The sequence below is a fragment of the Pelophylax lessonae genome (genome assembly GCF_965119305.1).
Source record: "Pelophylax lessonae genome assembly, chromosome: 2".
NCBI lineage: Eukaryota > Metazoa > Chordata > Amphibia > Anura > Ranidae > Pelophylax > Pelophylax lessonae.
Genome location: NC_138769.1, coordinates 447,283,853 through 447,299,127, shown reverse-complemented (window position 1 = coordinate 447,299,127; position 15,275 = coordinate 447,283,853). Strand labels below are relative to the sequence as shown.

The 15,275-nt window shown below is 39.9% G+C and overlaps 1 pseudogene across 1 annotated transcript; it reads right to left on the bottom strand.

The window, feature by feature from the left end:
- Positions 1–3,969: 3,969 nt before the first annotated feature.
- On the bottom strand, positions 3,970–4,585 carry LOC309546870 (large ribosomal subunit protein eL18-like; annotated as a pseudogene). The gene has a single exon. The product of its transcript is annotated as a large ribosomal subunit protein eL18-like (transcript).
- Between the last annotated feature and the right edge of the window lie 10,690 nt (positions 4,586–15,275).

The following is a 15,275-nucleotide window of genomic DNA, read 5'->3' as shown; positions in this document are numbered from 1 at the left end:
TTTTTATGTTATAACACAGACACTGGTTTTAATTATAGGTGCAAAATCACATGCACACTACTCTCCAAACATAATAAATTAAAAAACTTCCCTGATCTAATGAAAATATATGGTAAATTATTACAGTAAACATATTTTGTCCCTCACAGAACACTTCCAGCACTGATACAAAGTATCTCTTTCTTCTCACATGTTCTAAAGGAAAAGGAGATACATGGGAGTTTTTTTGCAGGCTTCCTATTCATGTGATATGAATCACATAATAGGGTCCAGTAATTAATCTTAGACTAAGAGCTGTCAGTGATCCGGTCAACCATGACTGAGTGCAGTCCCAGCACAAAACATGCTGCATATATGTGTCACCACAGAAGAAAGACTGCTTCCATGATGCTGTATATAAGTTATTCTGGTGAGTAGCGGTTAATAATTATTCCTGTCCTGTGGATCGAGGCCAAGTCCTGGGGTTGAGTTCTGGTACATGTGTTCCTCTCGGTTCTGGATCTCAGTAGTAGCACTGTCGAGTAGAATGATTTCCTGTCCAACAGAATCCACATAGTACCTAGCACCCCAGCTGCACAGGACAAAGATTTCAGACTCGGGTAAATAATCCCTATTTATTTACAAGTACACTTACAATTGACACTAATGTTTTGGAGGAAGGAAGGGGGCAAGGCACTGCCACTAATGTTTTGGAAAGAGGAGGGGTGCAAGTTTATGACATTTATGTTTTGGATGGGGGACAAGGAATTGGCACAACATTTTTGAAAGAGGAAGGGGGACAAGGCACTGACGACACAAATGTTTTAGAAGGGGAAGAGGAGCAAGGCAATCACACTGATGTTTTGGAAGGGGAAGGGGGACAAGTCACTGACATTAATATTTTGGAAGGAGAAAAGAGACAATTCAATGACACTAATGTTTTCAAAGGGGAGGGAGAAGATACACTAACACAAATTTTTTGGAGGGGAGAAGGGAACAAGGCACCAAGACCAATGTTTTAGGGAATACAATGCACTAAAACTAATATTTTGGAGGGGGATGAGGCAAAGACATGAACTTTTGGAGGAGAGATACTTATGTTTTAGAAGAGGCACAATACACTGAGCAATAGTTATTTTTTGGGGGCAATAAACTGGCTAATAATTTTTTGACAAAAAGGGAATCACTGACACTACTGATCAGGGGGGAAAGGGGGAATCACTTATTTGGAGGAGATAAACTTGATAAATAATGTTTTGGGAGGAAAGTGATAAAATGCACTGATCTCTAATGATTTAGAGGACAGAATACACCGACCACCAAGCTTTGGGTGGGGAGGAGGAAAAGACTAATTGCCAGTGACCAAAAATACTTTGGAAGGTTAAATCTTATCACTAATGAACACATTGGTTGTTGGGGGCAGGGGGTGGATCCTATTACGACTGACCACAAATGATTGGGGGGGGGGTATTCTTTTACTTCTTGTGACTAGTAATGTAAGAGCAATATGTTAATTGTTGTATGCTATATACTGCCATACTATACTGCACCCCGTATGCTATGTTGTACTGTCACCTTTAAGTTAGGCTAGGACAAAGAGTTAGGAATATATTAAGTAGAAAAAGTCATATGTAATGGAAGAGTTGATCCTTTGTGCTAAGTGAAAGTGTGTCTGTGACGCTGTCATTTGTAGCACAGGTTTGGCACTGTCACTTGTGGCACGATAACTAAGGTATATTGTGTGGGTAAAAGGACAACAGCATATGTGTGCACTATATACAGCAAGAAGGTGCTGATTTTTTTTAGCCACACCTCTCAAGTCACGCCCAATATCCAGCACAATGTAGGCACACCCACCATCTACTGTGGCAAGCTGCTCTAAAGCTGAGGTATGTAACATGATGGGCCCTGTTACAGTATACCAATGGCTATTTTTGTCTTCCTTTTTAACAGTACCTTATAAAGGAAATAATTTCAATAATATATAAACAAACAAGTGCAGTTGTAATACCCCTGTAATTGTATTTATTTGTTTTATTAATTATTTATTTCATGTATTTTGTTTATTAATTGATAAATCATGTAATTATGTTTACTGTGTTTGTATCTGTATTTTTACCTTTGGGACTTCAATGGGACACATTGATTTTAATGTAATGATTTTTTGGCATCAATTCTATATGTATCATGTTGTTGGCGCTAGAAATACAGTAAGAGATAATACCCATGGGTAACTTTTCTGCAACAAAGATTGTTTCACTTCTGGAATAAAGCCTTAAACAATAATTATCAGAGCTGTACATAGAACAACTGCAGCTATCCCTGTCAACTCCCTGCTATGGAAGATGGCAGAACACTCTTTAGGAATAATGATTTGCAGTCTCTGCCAGCAGCATTTCAAGCTTATAAAATCTATCTGTCATTTGGGTACAAATTCATGAAGAGACACATAACTGTTTACCACAAAGCTCAGTGGGAGCTACACAAGAATGCTACTGGTCCCCAGAAAAAGGCTTGCACTCCTTCTCTACCTTCTTGCTTCTCCTTTTCCAGCTAATTCCCACTACAGAAGATTCTCCATCTGCAGCTGCAAGCAACAGGGATTAAAGAAATGCAAGGGTTGTGAGAGGTTGACTTTCTGGTTGGCACTTCCAGTGAGAGAGAGAGTTAGCATTGGGCCAAGCAGAATAGGAGCAAGCGTAAGTTACCCCCTCACTTTAGGTCTCCAACCCCCCAACAAACACACACACATCTACAGCTAAAAAAATTAGCAGGCAGTTGTCTCTTCCCCAACTGCTTGAATGTAAGAAAAATGCAGACCCAGTAAACCCCATGCCCAGCATATCAATGCCAGTTTGGCAAAATTGCCAAACCACAGACAGCCAGTCTAGCTCGCAGGGGCAAGGGTGTTATATCTTCTGCATGGCCCACTAGGTAACTTTACTGATGACTGGGAAGAATACAGGATGGTATATACTGCTGGAGCAGATGACTCAACTCTGTGTCCAGATGCTTGGCTGACACTTACAGATCAATTAACTCTACCCCTTCCCTCTAAGCCCTCTTCTGGTGAGTCTTCATCAGAGCCATCAGCCTTCCCCAAGTGACCAATAAGCTATGCAATGGCTCAGGCAAAATGAAGCCATATTGTTTTGCAGCTGGTGTGCTGGAGGGGCAGGAGCCACAATGTGACCCTATGTCATTTGGAGCCAGGAAAGGTTGTGTGTGACAACAGCGCTGATCTGTTGTTCGCTACTTTGGCAATGCAACTTCACACACATGCCTTGCCTGGCATATGTCCTCAGCCTGGTAGTGCAGAAATTCCTAGTCATGAACCCTGGCAAACAAGATCTTCTGAGATAGGCCAGTGAAGAGTGTAGCCACTTGAAATGGTCATGCATAAAGTTCAGCTGGCTGACATTCTGCAAACTGCCTGATATTTGATATGCTTACATTCTGGAACTCTACCTCCTCTTGCCCCCACAGGAATTGCAGAGGAGCCTACTGACCTCCCTTCAAGAAGCTGATAGTATCCATTTAACAGGCAAGGTGGCTTGTATCCTCCTGTAAAAAGAGGAACAGTGATGGTGGTGGACACCTAAGCATGGCTTTTTAAGTCCTTCTTTCTGCACCTGTTTCCCAGTTGTAAAAATGTAATATTTTCTTTTCAGGGTCAACCTTGTTCTCTGCATCCAAATTTGGGCTGCATTAAAGTGCTTTGATATAACCAACACTGAATATTCCTGTAGCTGTTTCTCAGTTTTAAAACTATATGAATGAAGAAGACAATCATTGATAATGGCCGGAATTTATTTAAAGGGTTGGCTCCCATTTTCATAAGGTTCAGATTTTCACTCAAATTTTGGAAAAGTTTGGTGAACATCACTGACTCCAGGTACATTCAGCTCATCAATAATATCTTCATCCATGGGAGTACTTGCTTGTATATCTGCTGTGTTAAGCTGGTATTTTTAGGAAGGCTCACATAACTTTTTTTTTTTTTTTCAAGATTTAGCATCTTTAATGAGTACAAAGCACAGACGGTGTTTAGTTCTTGTATCCTCTGCTTAGTCTGCGTCCTCTAGCGCGCTCAAACTTTCTACCCTTAGAACGAACGTAGGGCTTGGTGTGACTGTGTGGAGTACCAGGTGCCTTTCCAAAGTGTCTGTACACCTCACGTCCCTTGCGAGGACCTGAAAGCAAAACCGTGTTCTGGCCTTTGGGGGCAGCGAGAGCAAACTGGTCAAATGTCAAAATTTGTCCACCAGTTTTAGGAATTCTTCTGCGTGCTCCAGAAGACACTTTAAGTGCACACACCTTCAGTTTGGGGATATCTTGAATCCTGACATCATCTGTAATGCATCCAACCACCACAGTAGTTTTACTTTCACGTCCAGGAAGCTTCATCTTGTGAATCAAACGGGACAGAGAGAAGGGTGGCCTGTTTGTGCGGCTCATGAACAGATGTCTCAAAACCACTTTGTTGAAAGTGGCATTTGTACGACAGGCCAGGAAACGGTATAACTTAACCAGAAGTCTCAGGTAGATATCCTGACTTTTGGGCTCTTTTCGCCGCACCTTTGTTGTGACGGATACCTACTCCCATGATGGCGGTTGTGGCAGCAGCGGCTTCTCCTCACATAACTTTTTTTTTCTAATATTGTATAATAACAAAAAAGGTTATAAAAGAGTTAGTATCATTGACAGATCAGAAATTTAATCTTCACTGGTTTTGAATCTAAAAGTGAGGATCAATTGTTTATTTTGTGTTTAAAAACATGTATAAAATATACGTTCAATACATGTAACAAATGCATTGTTTGACTATTAAGTATTTTGAAGGATCATGGTTTATTTTATGTTGTGCTCTAAAGTTTCAGGAATTTTTAGAGCTTTACAATAATTATTACCATACAATTGCTTCTGATTTTGCTGACGGCAAGGTGGGGGGTATTTTCATCAGAATTTGTGTGTACTGGCATGACTTCTCTATAAGCTAATGTGAACAGAATTAGCCTATTTTATAACTTCCTCTGTTAAAAAGCTTGACATAAGTGCAAAATATAATTTGCTGAAGGGGAAGAGTGGAGAACACTTTTCCTGCTGTGCACAGTTGCATCTTTAAGTAATAAAATAACGCTTGTTCGAAAATAACAGTATAGAGTTCAAAAGAGCAATTAAGAGAGAGGATGTACTGCAGCTCAATTTAAATAATCTTTACTGACCTATATGACTATGTCATTACACTAGAAACAAGGAAATCATTTATATATTTCTCCCTCCAACTCTCAAAAAAAAAAATCTTTGCCCAATGTATAGGATTGATGAGAACATAAAAGGTTGTATGAAAATGGTATGCAAATTGCTGAAAAATGTAAATTATGTTTGTAATTCACTACAAGGATTGCATGGAAGCTTGCAGACTTCTTAAAGCTGAAGGTTCCTGTTTACCCATTCTATAATAAGTTTATAGTAAATATCAGTATCACACAAAGAAAAAAAAAAAACAATTTAATTCCTCCTATTTTTCACCCCGAGGAGTAAACTTTATATACAAAATCAGAATTTCATTTTGGATAAAAAATCATCTTTATTGTCAATTAATATTAGAGATGCATGACATGGATAATGGCATTTTCCTAGTTATATAAACAGAAATATGAACACAAAAGTGAAAGAATAAAGTGATTATAAAGTTTTATTTATTTTTGTTAAAAATAACAAACATGGTATACTTACCTGCTCTATGAAGTGGTTTTGCACAGAGCAGCCCAGATGCTCCTTTTCTAAGGTCCCTCTTCAGCGCTCCTGGCCCCTCCCTCCTGTTGGGTGCCTCAACAGCAAGCAGCTTGCTATGGGGGCACCCAAGCGGAGCTAAGCCACAGCTCTCTTTGTCCATTTAGACACAGAGCCATGACTTGGCCCCACCCCTTTTTTCTCCTCATTGGCTGACTGACATTGATTAACAGCAGTGGGAGCCAATGGTGCCGTACTGCTGTCTCAGCCAATGAGGAGGGTAGTCCCAGGCAGCCAAAACATTATTGCAACATCGCTGGATCTAGATTGGGCTCAGGTAAGTATTAGAGGGGCTGAAGGGGGCTGCTGCACACAGGCTTTTTATCTTAATGCATAGAATGAAAAAAAAAACAAATGAATGAAAGGGCATGTGGCCTGGTATGGTTTGGGAGAGGTGCGCTTGCTCGTCCCCTCCACTTTCCTGACCTGCTGGGCTGCATGCTCGGATAAGGGTCTGGTATGCATTTTTGGGGGGGGGGGGCCCGCGGACATGTTTTTTTTACATTTTGGCATAGGCTTCCCATTAAAATCCTTACCAGACCCGAAGGGCCTGGTATGGACTGGGAGGAGACCTCATGCCGTATTTTTTTTTACCAGCATTTTTTTTTTCATTTGTCAGTGGGGATACCCATTGACAGCTGATAATTTATCGGTTGTTAAAAGGACACCGCAGCTATCTTCCTGGTCCCACTCCCTAACAACCAGCTTAAAAGCTTTGCCCAATCAGTGCACAGAATGCACTGTGCAGCATTCAATTTCAGGTGTTCCGTAAACTCATGCTCAGGCTGAATCGTTAACCCATCCCTACTCATGTTCATGAAACGTACACTAAAAAACACAAATAACTAGAGCTGAATTCTTTATGCCTGACTTCAGGAATAAGATGATGTTGTGCTTGCAGCACTGGGCACAGCCTTTATATATTCAAAGTTTCCACACATTTTTGAGTTCGGCCATCAAATGCTTCCCCAAACACAAAAATTGCCTTTTGATTTTTACCTGCCCAGGTCTATGCAGGCTGAGGAGGAAAATGTTTGGATCATACCACTTAGGGTGGATTGGAGATCTTTCAGCAATCAAACATTTGTTAAATATAATTTTGACTTGACATTATTTCTGAGGGTCACTTTACCTACATCCCTGCCAAGTCTTTATCCCTTCCTTTGCTGGTAATGACCTTTTTTTAGAGAAAAGGTATTAATGCCGTGCTCTAGATCTAAAAATGTCTGCTGCCTTACCTCAAAATCGACACCTTTAGGTGGAGTATATAAAGGTAAGTCATTTTGGAAAAAAAAATAAATAAAGGTAAGTCTAACAGAGAGGTAAGTATGGCGCTGCCCAAAACAAGTGTCTATTTGATCCAATTACTGGATTCATGTGCACTGTGCCTTTAACTAAAGTGCTACTAAAAATTATGTGCTAAAATTATATCATGGGTGTATATTATGATATCCTATTAATACATCAAAATAAAACAAATAAGTGTACACTGTCCCTTTAAATATTGTGCTGAATAAAGGGTGAATTTTCCTATTTTAACATAGATATCCTGGCTGTAACATGTCTAAATAAACACGTTTCCACTAACAAATATACAATGTTAAAGTGCTCATGCTCAATAAATCTCTTGGGCAAAAAAAAAATCATAAGTCCATAAATAAACTTTAAAAACATAAGTCGTTATAAACGCTTTTCATTCAAAGTGGAAAGTGCTTGAATACTCCTGCAGATATAAATAACTGACGAATGGGTAAAATCACTCGTGCTCTACCCTCCAGGTCCAGAATCACCAGGGAGTTAAGCCCCTACAGGGGCCACAGGCAGCAAGAATCTGTACTCCAAATCCTTGAAATGGTGTCAAGTATCTCCTCCTCCACTTCACAGTGTACACTCAATAGATGTATTCATATGGGAATGGGTGGACAGAAAAGGCATCTCATAGTGTGAATCCGTTATATACATTTATTTTTGTAAAAGCCAAAAACTCACTTACATGAATATAGAAGAAAAATGCATGCAATGAACAATATACCCAGGACATCTGTTCCAGGGGACGAGAAACCGGAAGTGACATGATAACGCTCAAAGCCCTATCCTCGCGTTTCATCAGAGTGATGTCATCAGGAATAGTGCCATCTTACTACACCTCTCGGCCTTTATTCACTGTGGTCACCCTGCAACCAATGATAAACAAACTGACGGCCATGTTAGACGACCATCTGCCTTTGTTATAACAAGCGGTTATACATTATCTAATTGATTGCTCCAGCCGATGGAAAGAAACAGTATTGTGGCTAATTAAATATGCAGAGCTGTATTGTTGTCATGTGTCCGCATGGTACTTAACCATTAATCCAATTATGTGCAAAACACATCCACATTCAATAATACCTAACCCATGTTAACCTTACCATAAGTTAAAATTAAAATAATGTGAATAATTTATTAGTATAAAAATACAAAAAATATGAAAAAATAGAAAATAAAATAAAGATGATCAATAATGAAAAATATATAAAAGTAATTAAAATAGTAAAAAATAATAAATACAAAAAATAAAAATAAGCGTAAAAAACTAAAATTTAAAATACAAGTGTTTAAGCATCATTGTGTCACTTCCAGTTTCCGGCTTCTCATCCCAAAGAACGTCCCAGGTACACTTTTCATTGCATGCATTTTTCTTCTATATTCCTGTAAGAGAGTTTTTGGCTTTTCCAAAAATAAATTTATATAACGGATTCACACTATGAGATGCATTTTCTGTCCACCCATTTCCATATGAATATATCCATTGAGTGTATATTCTGAAGTTGTACACATTCTTGGCGCCTGCAGACCCTGCAGGGGCTTAACCTTTTGGTGAGTGCAAACCTGGAGAGGGGAGCATGAGTGATTTCACCCATTCACTGGTTATTTATATCTTCAAGAGTATTCAAGCACTTTCCACTTTGAATGAAGAGAGTTTATATGGACTTATGTTTTTAAAGTTTATTTATGGACTGAATTGTGTTGTTGCACAAGTGATTTCCTTTTATTGAGCTCGAGCACTTTACCATTGTATATTTGTTAATGAAAATGGGAGACAGGTCAGAATGTACCTGTCTAGCATGTATGGGGCCATGGCATGACATTATAGATATAATATCTAACGTGATTGGTCATGTAACTGCTAATAGTTATTGGTCAGTTGGTACTTCATATGATTGGTCAAAATAAAGAAAATTTCAAACCTTGGAGTGTGAAAATTGCCTATAAAAAGAGGTAAATAACAGTTATTAAAACAGTCAGCGGGAGCAGAGGAAGAAGAGCTGTGGTGCGCTTTGGTTGTGCTTTGAAGAGCTATCTTTCTAGGTTCTGTCGCTGTGCTCTCCTACCTGTCTATGGAGTCGCTTCTTCAAAAATTGATGGAGCGGGCCGGTGGTGTTGGTGGTGAAGCTTGGATGTTGCAGTGCTTGTCTCTGCCTGACCCTTCGGTTTCAGCTCGTTCCCAGCCGCCATCTTCGTCTGCTATTGATGATCCTGTTCCGCTTCCGGTTGAACCTTCCGCTGACGTTGTTTCCGATTGCCGCGGTCATCGAATGGAAACATCCGCTTCACTTGACCCCGGTGATGTTGCCGGTATTCGTCATTTCCGTGCGACGGCTGGTTCCGGTGAGGAAGATGGCAGACCACAGGGGATGGTGAAGCGGCCCAGTCGTTTCGGCCCGGTTCCAACGGCGGGATCAAGCGGAGCAGCTAAGAAGGGAAAGCATTTAAAAGGTACTTGAAGTACCCGATCTTCTGTTGCTGTTCCCGGTAACGCTTTTTCCTTCCTTCAGGGTGAAAGATCGTTGGCTTCCCTTCAGGCTCCGGTGGTCGCTGAAGAGGTTCGGCCTTCAATGGTTTCCACGGTACAACCTGCTTGTGACGGTGCTACTGCGGTCGGTACTGACGCAGTTTCTGCAGGTGAGCAACTGTCTCCAACTGTCATTCGTGATATGTTGTCTGTTTTGTCTGCTTTTTGTTCTAGGTTGTTGCCTATGGATACTGATGTGCCTATTGTTAATGTGCCTAGTTCTACTAATGTTAGGCAGTCTGCTGTGCCTAGTACTTCTAATATTATGCAGTCTACTGTTAATGCTGTGCCTAGTACATCCAATGCTGGGCAGTCTGTTCCTAATATACATAGTATTCCTGATGTCAGTGGTAATTTACATGCTGTATGGTCTGATTCCTTGCCTACCATGCCTATTGTCACTAATTCTGATCATAGTACTTTGTTCAACAATTTGATTCCTGAGGCACATGTAAAAGAAGCTATGCCTTGTGAACTTTCCCCACTAGGATTTCATCTGAGTAATGCTATTAAAGTTAGAATCTGGAATGGTGAATATATAGACATTTTGTCTTTGTTACCTAGCTGTAGGCAATTTCGTCCTGATGGTGATGATGCTTCTAAGGAAAAGGTTAAGCCTCTGCCTCGCAATTTTAATAATTGGTTGCAAGGCTTTTGTATTTTTGCTAGTGTTTTGGGGGAAAAGCAGCCTCAGTTATGTTCTGGGTTATTCCAACATATTGATGTTATTCTTGAGGCGTATAAAAATTTCCCTAATTTAGGTTGGTTTGCCTATGACGAGGCTTTTCGCCAGAAGCTATCAGTCCATAAAAATTTGAAATGGGGTGAAAAAGATGTAGGGCTTTGGCTTAACCTGCTTATCCCACAGAAACCTGCACCTTCTTCTAAAGTTGGTTCCTTTGGCCAGCTTAGAAAAGGGGTTTGTTTTTCCTTCAATGAAGGACAATGTATCAGACCTCTTAATTGTAGATTTAGGCATGAGTGCTCGCATTGCGGTGGCACTCACCCTATATCTAAATGTTTTAAAAGAATGAATCCTGTTAATACTCCTCAACATAGGGACCAGCTTTTTCGGAAGAGCGATAACTCCAGTGAGGTGGGAAAGACTATACCCCTGGCTTCTAGAGTATCCAGACCTTAATGCTGCTAAAATATTGCTTAATGGTTTTAAATATGGATTTATCTTCTTATTCTGGTCCTGGTTGTTGTCTTGTTGACAACCTACCTTCTGTTCGTTCTCTCCCTCATATTGTCCATTTGAAGATTTTTAAGGAAGTGGTTACTGGTAGAGTAGCTGGCCCCTTTTTATCTCCTCCGTTTGAGAATTTTAGAATTTCCCCACTGGGTATTATTCCTAAAAAAGAAGTGGGACAATTTAGACTTATTCATCATCTATCATTCCCAGACGGGTTGTCCTTAAATGATGAGATAGATCCGGCTGCTTGTTCTGTGTCTTATTCTACATTTGAAGATGCCTTGTCCAAAATTAGGATTGTTGGCAGGGCAGCTTTACTTGCTAAAGCAGATGTAAAATCCGCTTTTCGCCTGCTACCAATTCATCCATCTGCTTTTAACTCGTTAGGTTTTTTCTTCAATGGGGAATATTTTTATGATATGTGTTTACCTATGGGGTGCTCTCTTTCCTGTAGCTATTTTGAACTTTTTTCTACTTTTCTAGAATGGGTCGTTAGTGTTAAGGCTAGGTCAGATAATGTTCTCCATTATCTGGACGACTTTTTGTTTGTTGGTAAGGCAGACTCACTTGAATGTTTGCAGGTTTTTACTGAATTTCGTATTGTTTGTAGGGATTTCGGTGTTTCCTTGGCCGAAGAGAAGACAGTGTTGCCAACTACTTCTCTTGAGTTTTTAGGTATCTTGATTGATACTGAGAAAATGGAATTTAGGTTGCCGCCAGCTAAAATTTCAAAAATGAAATTTTTGCTGCAATTTGTTCTTAATAGAAAGAAGGTCCAGTTGAGGACTATTCAGTCGTTGCTGGGCCTTTTAAATTTTGCATCGAGAGTCATGCCCATGGGCAGGGTCTTCTGCAAACATCTTTATAGAGCAATTTCTGAGGCTTCCTCACCCTATCATTTCATCAGAGTTTCTTCGGCTATTAAAGATGATTTATCTGTTTGGTTGCGTTTTTTTGTTTTCCTTTAATGGTTCATCAGTCTGGCAGGAATGTTTTTGTTCCTCTACTGCTTTGCAACTATTTACAGATGCATCAGGAGCTTATGGCTATGGTGCATTTTGGGAGGGCCATTGGTCTGCTTCTCCTTGTCCGGATTCTTGGTCTGACAGGGGTCTCACTGGTAGCATTGTTTTATTGGAGTTATTTCCAGTTGTGGTGGCCCTAGAATTGTGGGGAGATCACTTTAAGGATAAAAGGATTTTATTACACACCGATAATAAAGGTGTAGTCTTTGCAGTGAACTGTTTATCTGCTAAATCGATGCCTGTCATTTCATTGCTACGTTATTTGGTTTTTCAGTGTCTGCGTTTGAATATATGGCTTAAAGCCAAATTCATTCCAGGTTTTCACAGTGATGTTGCTGACTCATTATCTCGCCTGCAGATCGACAAATTCAGGACCTTGGTTCCTTGGGCGGATCCTTTGGGCCTGGCCTGCCCACAACATCTCTGGAATTTGGTTTAACTTCGATTGCCAGTGCTATTAGGCGTTCTCTGGCTCCATCCACTTGGAAATATTATACTTCAGCTTGGGCCCGCTGGTCATCCTTTTTGGTTGGGATTGGATTATATGAATCCTCTTTTAATGAGTGTGCTGTTTTACAGTTCCTTAATACGTTAATGGATCAACAGAGGTCTTATTCATATATTGTTCAGACCTTGGCTGGGGTAACATTTTTTGCTCAGCTGAAAGGCCGAGCAAATTTTAATAGAAATGTGTTTATTTAGACATATTACAGCTGGGATAATTTAGAGTGACCTCATTTTGTTTCTGTCACAACAAGGAAAATGTTCATGGAGGGATAATGTAACCTTGATATAGGGCTCACGCAGGGTGGAGAACCAGTGTTGGGTGAGGAATGAAAAAGTCAAAGAGTGGATGGAAACATGAAGGGAGGGATAGGGGAACTCTGAAGTAGAGATGAGCAAAACTGGAAAATCAGCATGTAGGTGGGGCAAACAGTTGTGGTGGCAGATGGAGCAATAGAAACGGATTAACCTAGCATCTGAGGTCCAATCCTTGTGAATGTCTGAGCACTGTACATAACCCTTACAAAGTACAAGATCACAGTGATAGATACAGATGTTAGAAGAGCAGTTTGTTCAGGCTGGATGTAATTCAGCTGTTATAGTATATCCAATACACACAGAGTTACACAAAGTGGCAAGTATTGTCCAATGCTTTGTCCACCAAATAATGTCACCCTCATAAATCTAAAATCTGAAGTGCTAAAGATAAGCAGGGAGACACAAGTAAGTATGAAGGCCTTTTTACAGACTTGCCAACACCTGAGTTATGAGTACTGTACCCCTTAAACAGCTATTTCAATTCTGCTATCATTCCTCTTTTAGGCTTGTCTACAATGTTAAACCTGCCTCTCCTCCTAACTGTGAACCTATCTCTTCTCCTAACTCGGTATAGGAAAATTAATAAAGATGCAAGATATGAACCTCTGTGCAATTTGCACCTTTGCAAATTGCAAAAATGGCTGTGTTCAGTAGGACATAACTTGGAATGCCTGAATGAATCAAAGCGATAAAGGTATGGATTGTTGCTGACTCCTTATATATTACATCACCCACGTCTCTACTGACAACACAACAAAAAGGGTTATTTAACACTAGGGTTGTTTTCAATTCATTTGAGAGAAGCCAGATATTAGTGGTAAAATATTGTGGCATGCTGGAAAATACATAGGCCTAAACTTTGAAGATTCTTCTTGATTTTTTTTTTAACAGCCAGAGAGTAGTGTTCTTATGTTTCCCTTATATCTAAAATCCCAGGGGACTCTAGTCCCATATTTTAAACAGCTTCTCCATTTCTGCTTTCATTCTTCATACACATTATATTCTAAAGAGTTTTTTTCACTTTTCCTTTTTATCATTATCTAATATTTTCAGTTTCTTCTTATAACTTCTAAAATTCATCAACTATTTTTTTAACTCACCAAATCACCAAAGTTGCAGGACATTTTTGGTATTAGATTTTTCTGTGCAGCTGACACACTCATTATTGCAGGTTCTTAACCACTTCAAGACCAGACACTTCCACCGCCTTCCAATCCAGGCCATTTTTCAGCTTGCAGAGCTTGTCACACTTTGAATGGCAATTACTCAGTCATGCAACAGTGTACCCAAATAACATTTTTATCATTTTTTTTTTTTAGACAGTGTGACAGGAAGTCAGGTAAATCTGTGGATGTTGTCACAGACAGGAGATACACTTCTGCTTGGGTTAGACAAATCACCAATTACTATAGGGTGTCGGCTGCAAAGGCAGCAGGAAGATGTAAAGAAGTTGAAAACCATTCAGCTGTTCGGAATGAGGAAGTTAAGGCCTCTATAATTTGTCCAAAGGAAGTCTAAGGATTGCTGCCTCCTGACGCTGTGTGAGCTGGGGAGAGGAGGACAGTCAGATGTGTGCCTCCCGACGCTGTGTGAGCCTGGGAGAAGGATTGCTGCCTCCTGACGCCGTGTGGGTAGAGGAGGGCAGTCAGATGTGTGCCTCCCAACGCTGTGTGAGCATGGGAGAAGACCTCCTGAAGTAATGTGCGCTGAGGAGGGTAAAAAGTGTGAAGACTACTCAAGGTGAGGTCTGGGATTGTTTCTATGTGGAAGAAATAAATGAACTGTTTGCTATGTGAAGAGACAAGCAAAGGAATGGTTTGCTATATGAAGAGACAAGCAAAGGAATGGTTGCTATGTGAAGAGACAAGCAAAGGAATGGTTGCTATGTGAAGAGACAAACAAAGGAATGTGTTCTATGTGAAGAGGAAAAGGGACATGTTCAATGGACATTTGTTGTGTGAAGAGAAAATAAATGGACTATTGAGTGTCTGCTGTATGATCAGCAAAGTTTGCCCAACAGTAGGTTGGAGACAGACTCCGTAGGTAGGTTCCTGTATGTGAGAAGTTAGCCGCCCACCGTGGCATTTTGTGTTTTATTTTATTTTGGAGGTTTTGATGCATGCACTTGTGTGAAGAAAATTGCATGAATAAACCAAACTGTTGTTTGCAACCACTTCTCGGCTATCTCCCTATGTAAACGCACCCCCCAAAAGGGGTCATCCATACCCGCCACCGAGCTAAATCTCCCACAACAGATAGAGTTTTCTTTGGGTTGTATTTAATCCCCACTGTTTTTTTTTTTTTTTTTAATGTTTTGCTATATAAAAATTCCAACAATTTTGAAAAAAAAAAACTTTTTTAGTTTCTATCATAAACTTTTACAAATAAATAATCTTTTTTTTTCATAAATTTAGACGAAAATGTATTCTGCTACATTTCTGTACATTATTTAGTCTGTGTAAAAGCTATAGATTCTACAAACTATGGTACATCTATTTGAAAATCAATCAATCTTAATGTACCTCATTTCTTGAAGCAGTAAAATGCTAGCTCAGTACAAATACCCCCCAAATGACCCCTTTGGGGAAAGTAGGCAGTCCAAGATCTTTAGTAAAGTTTTTTA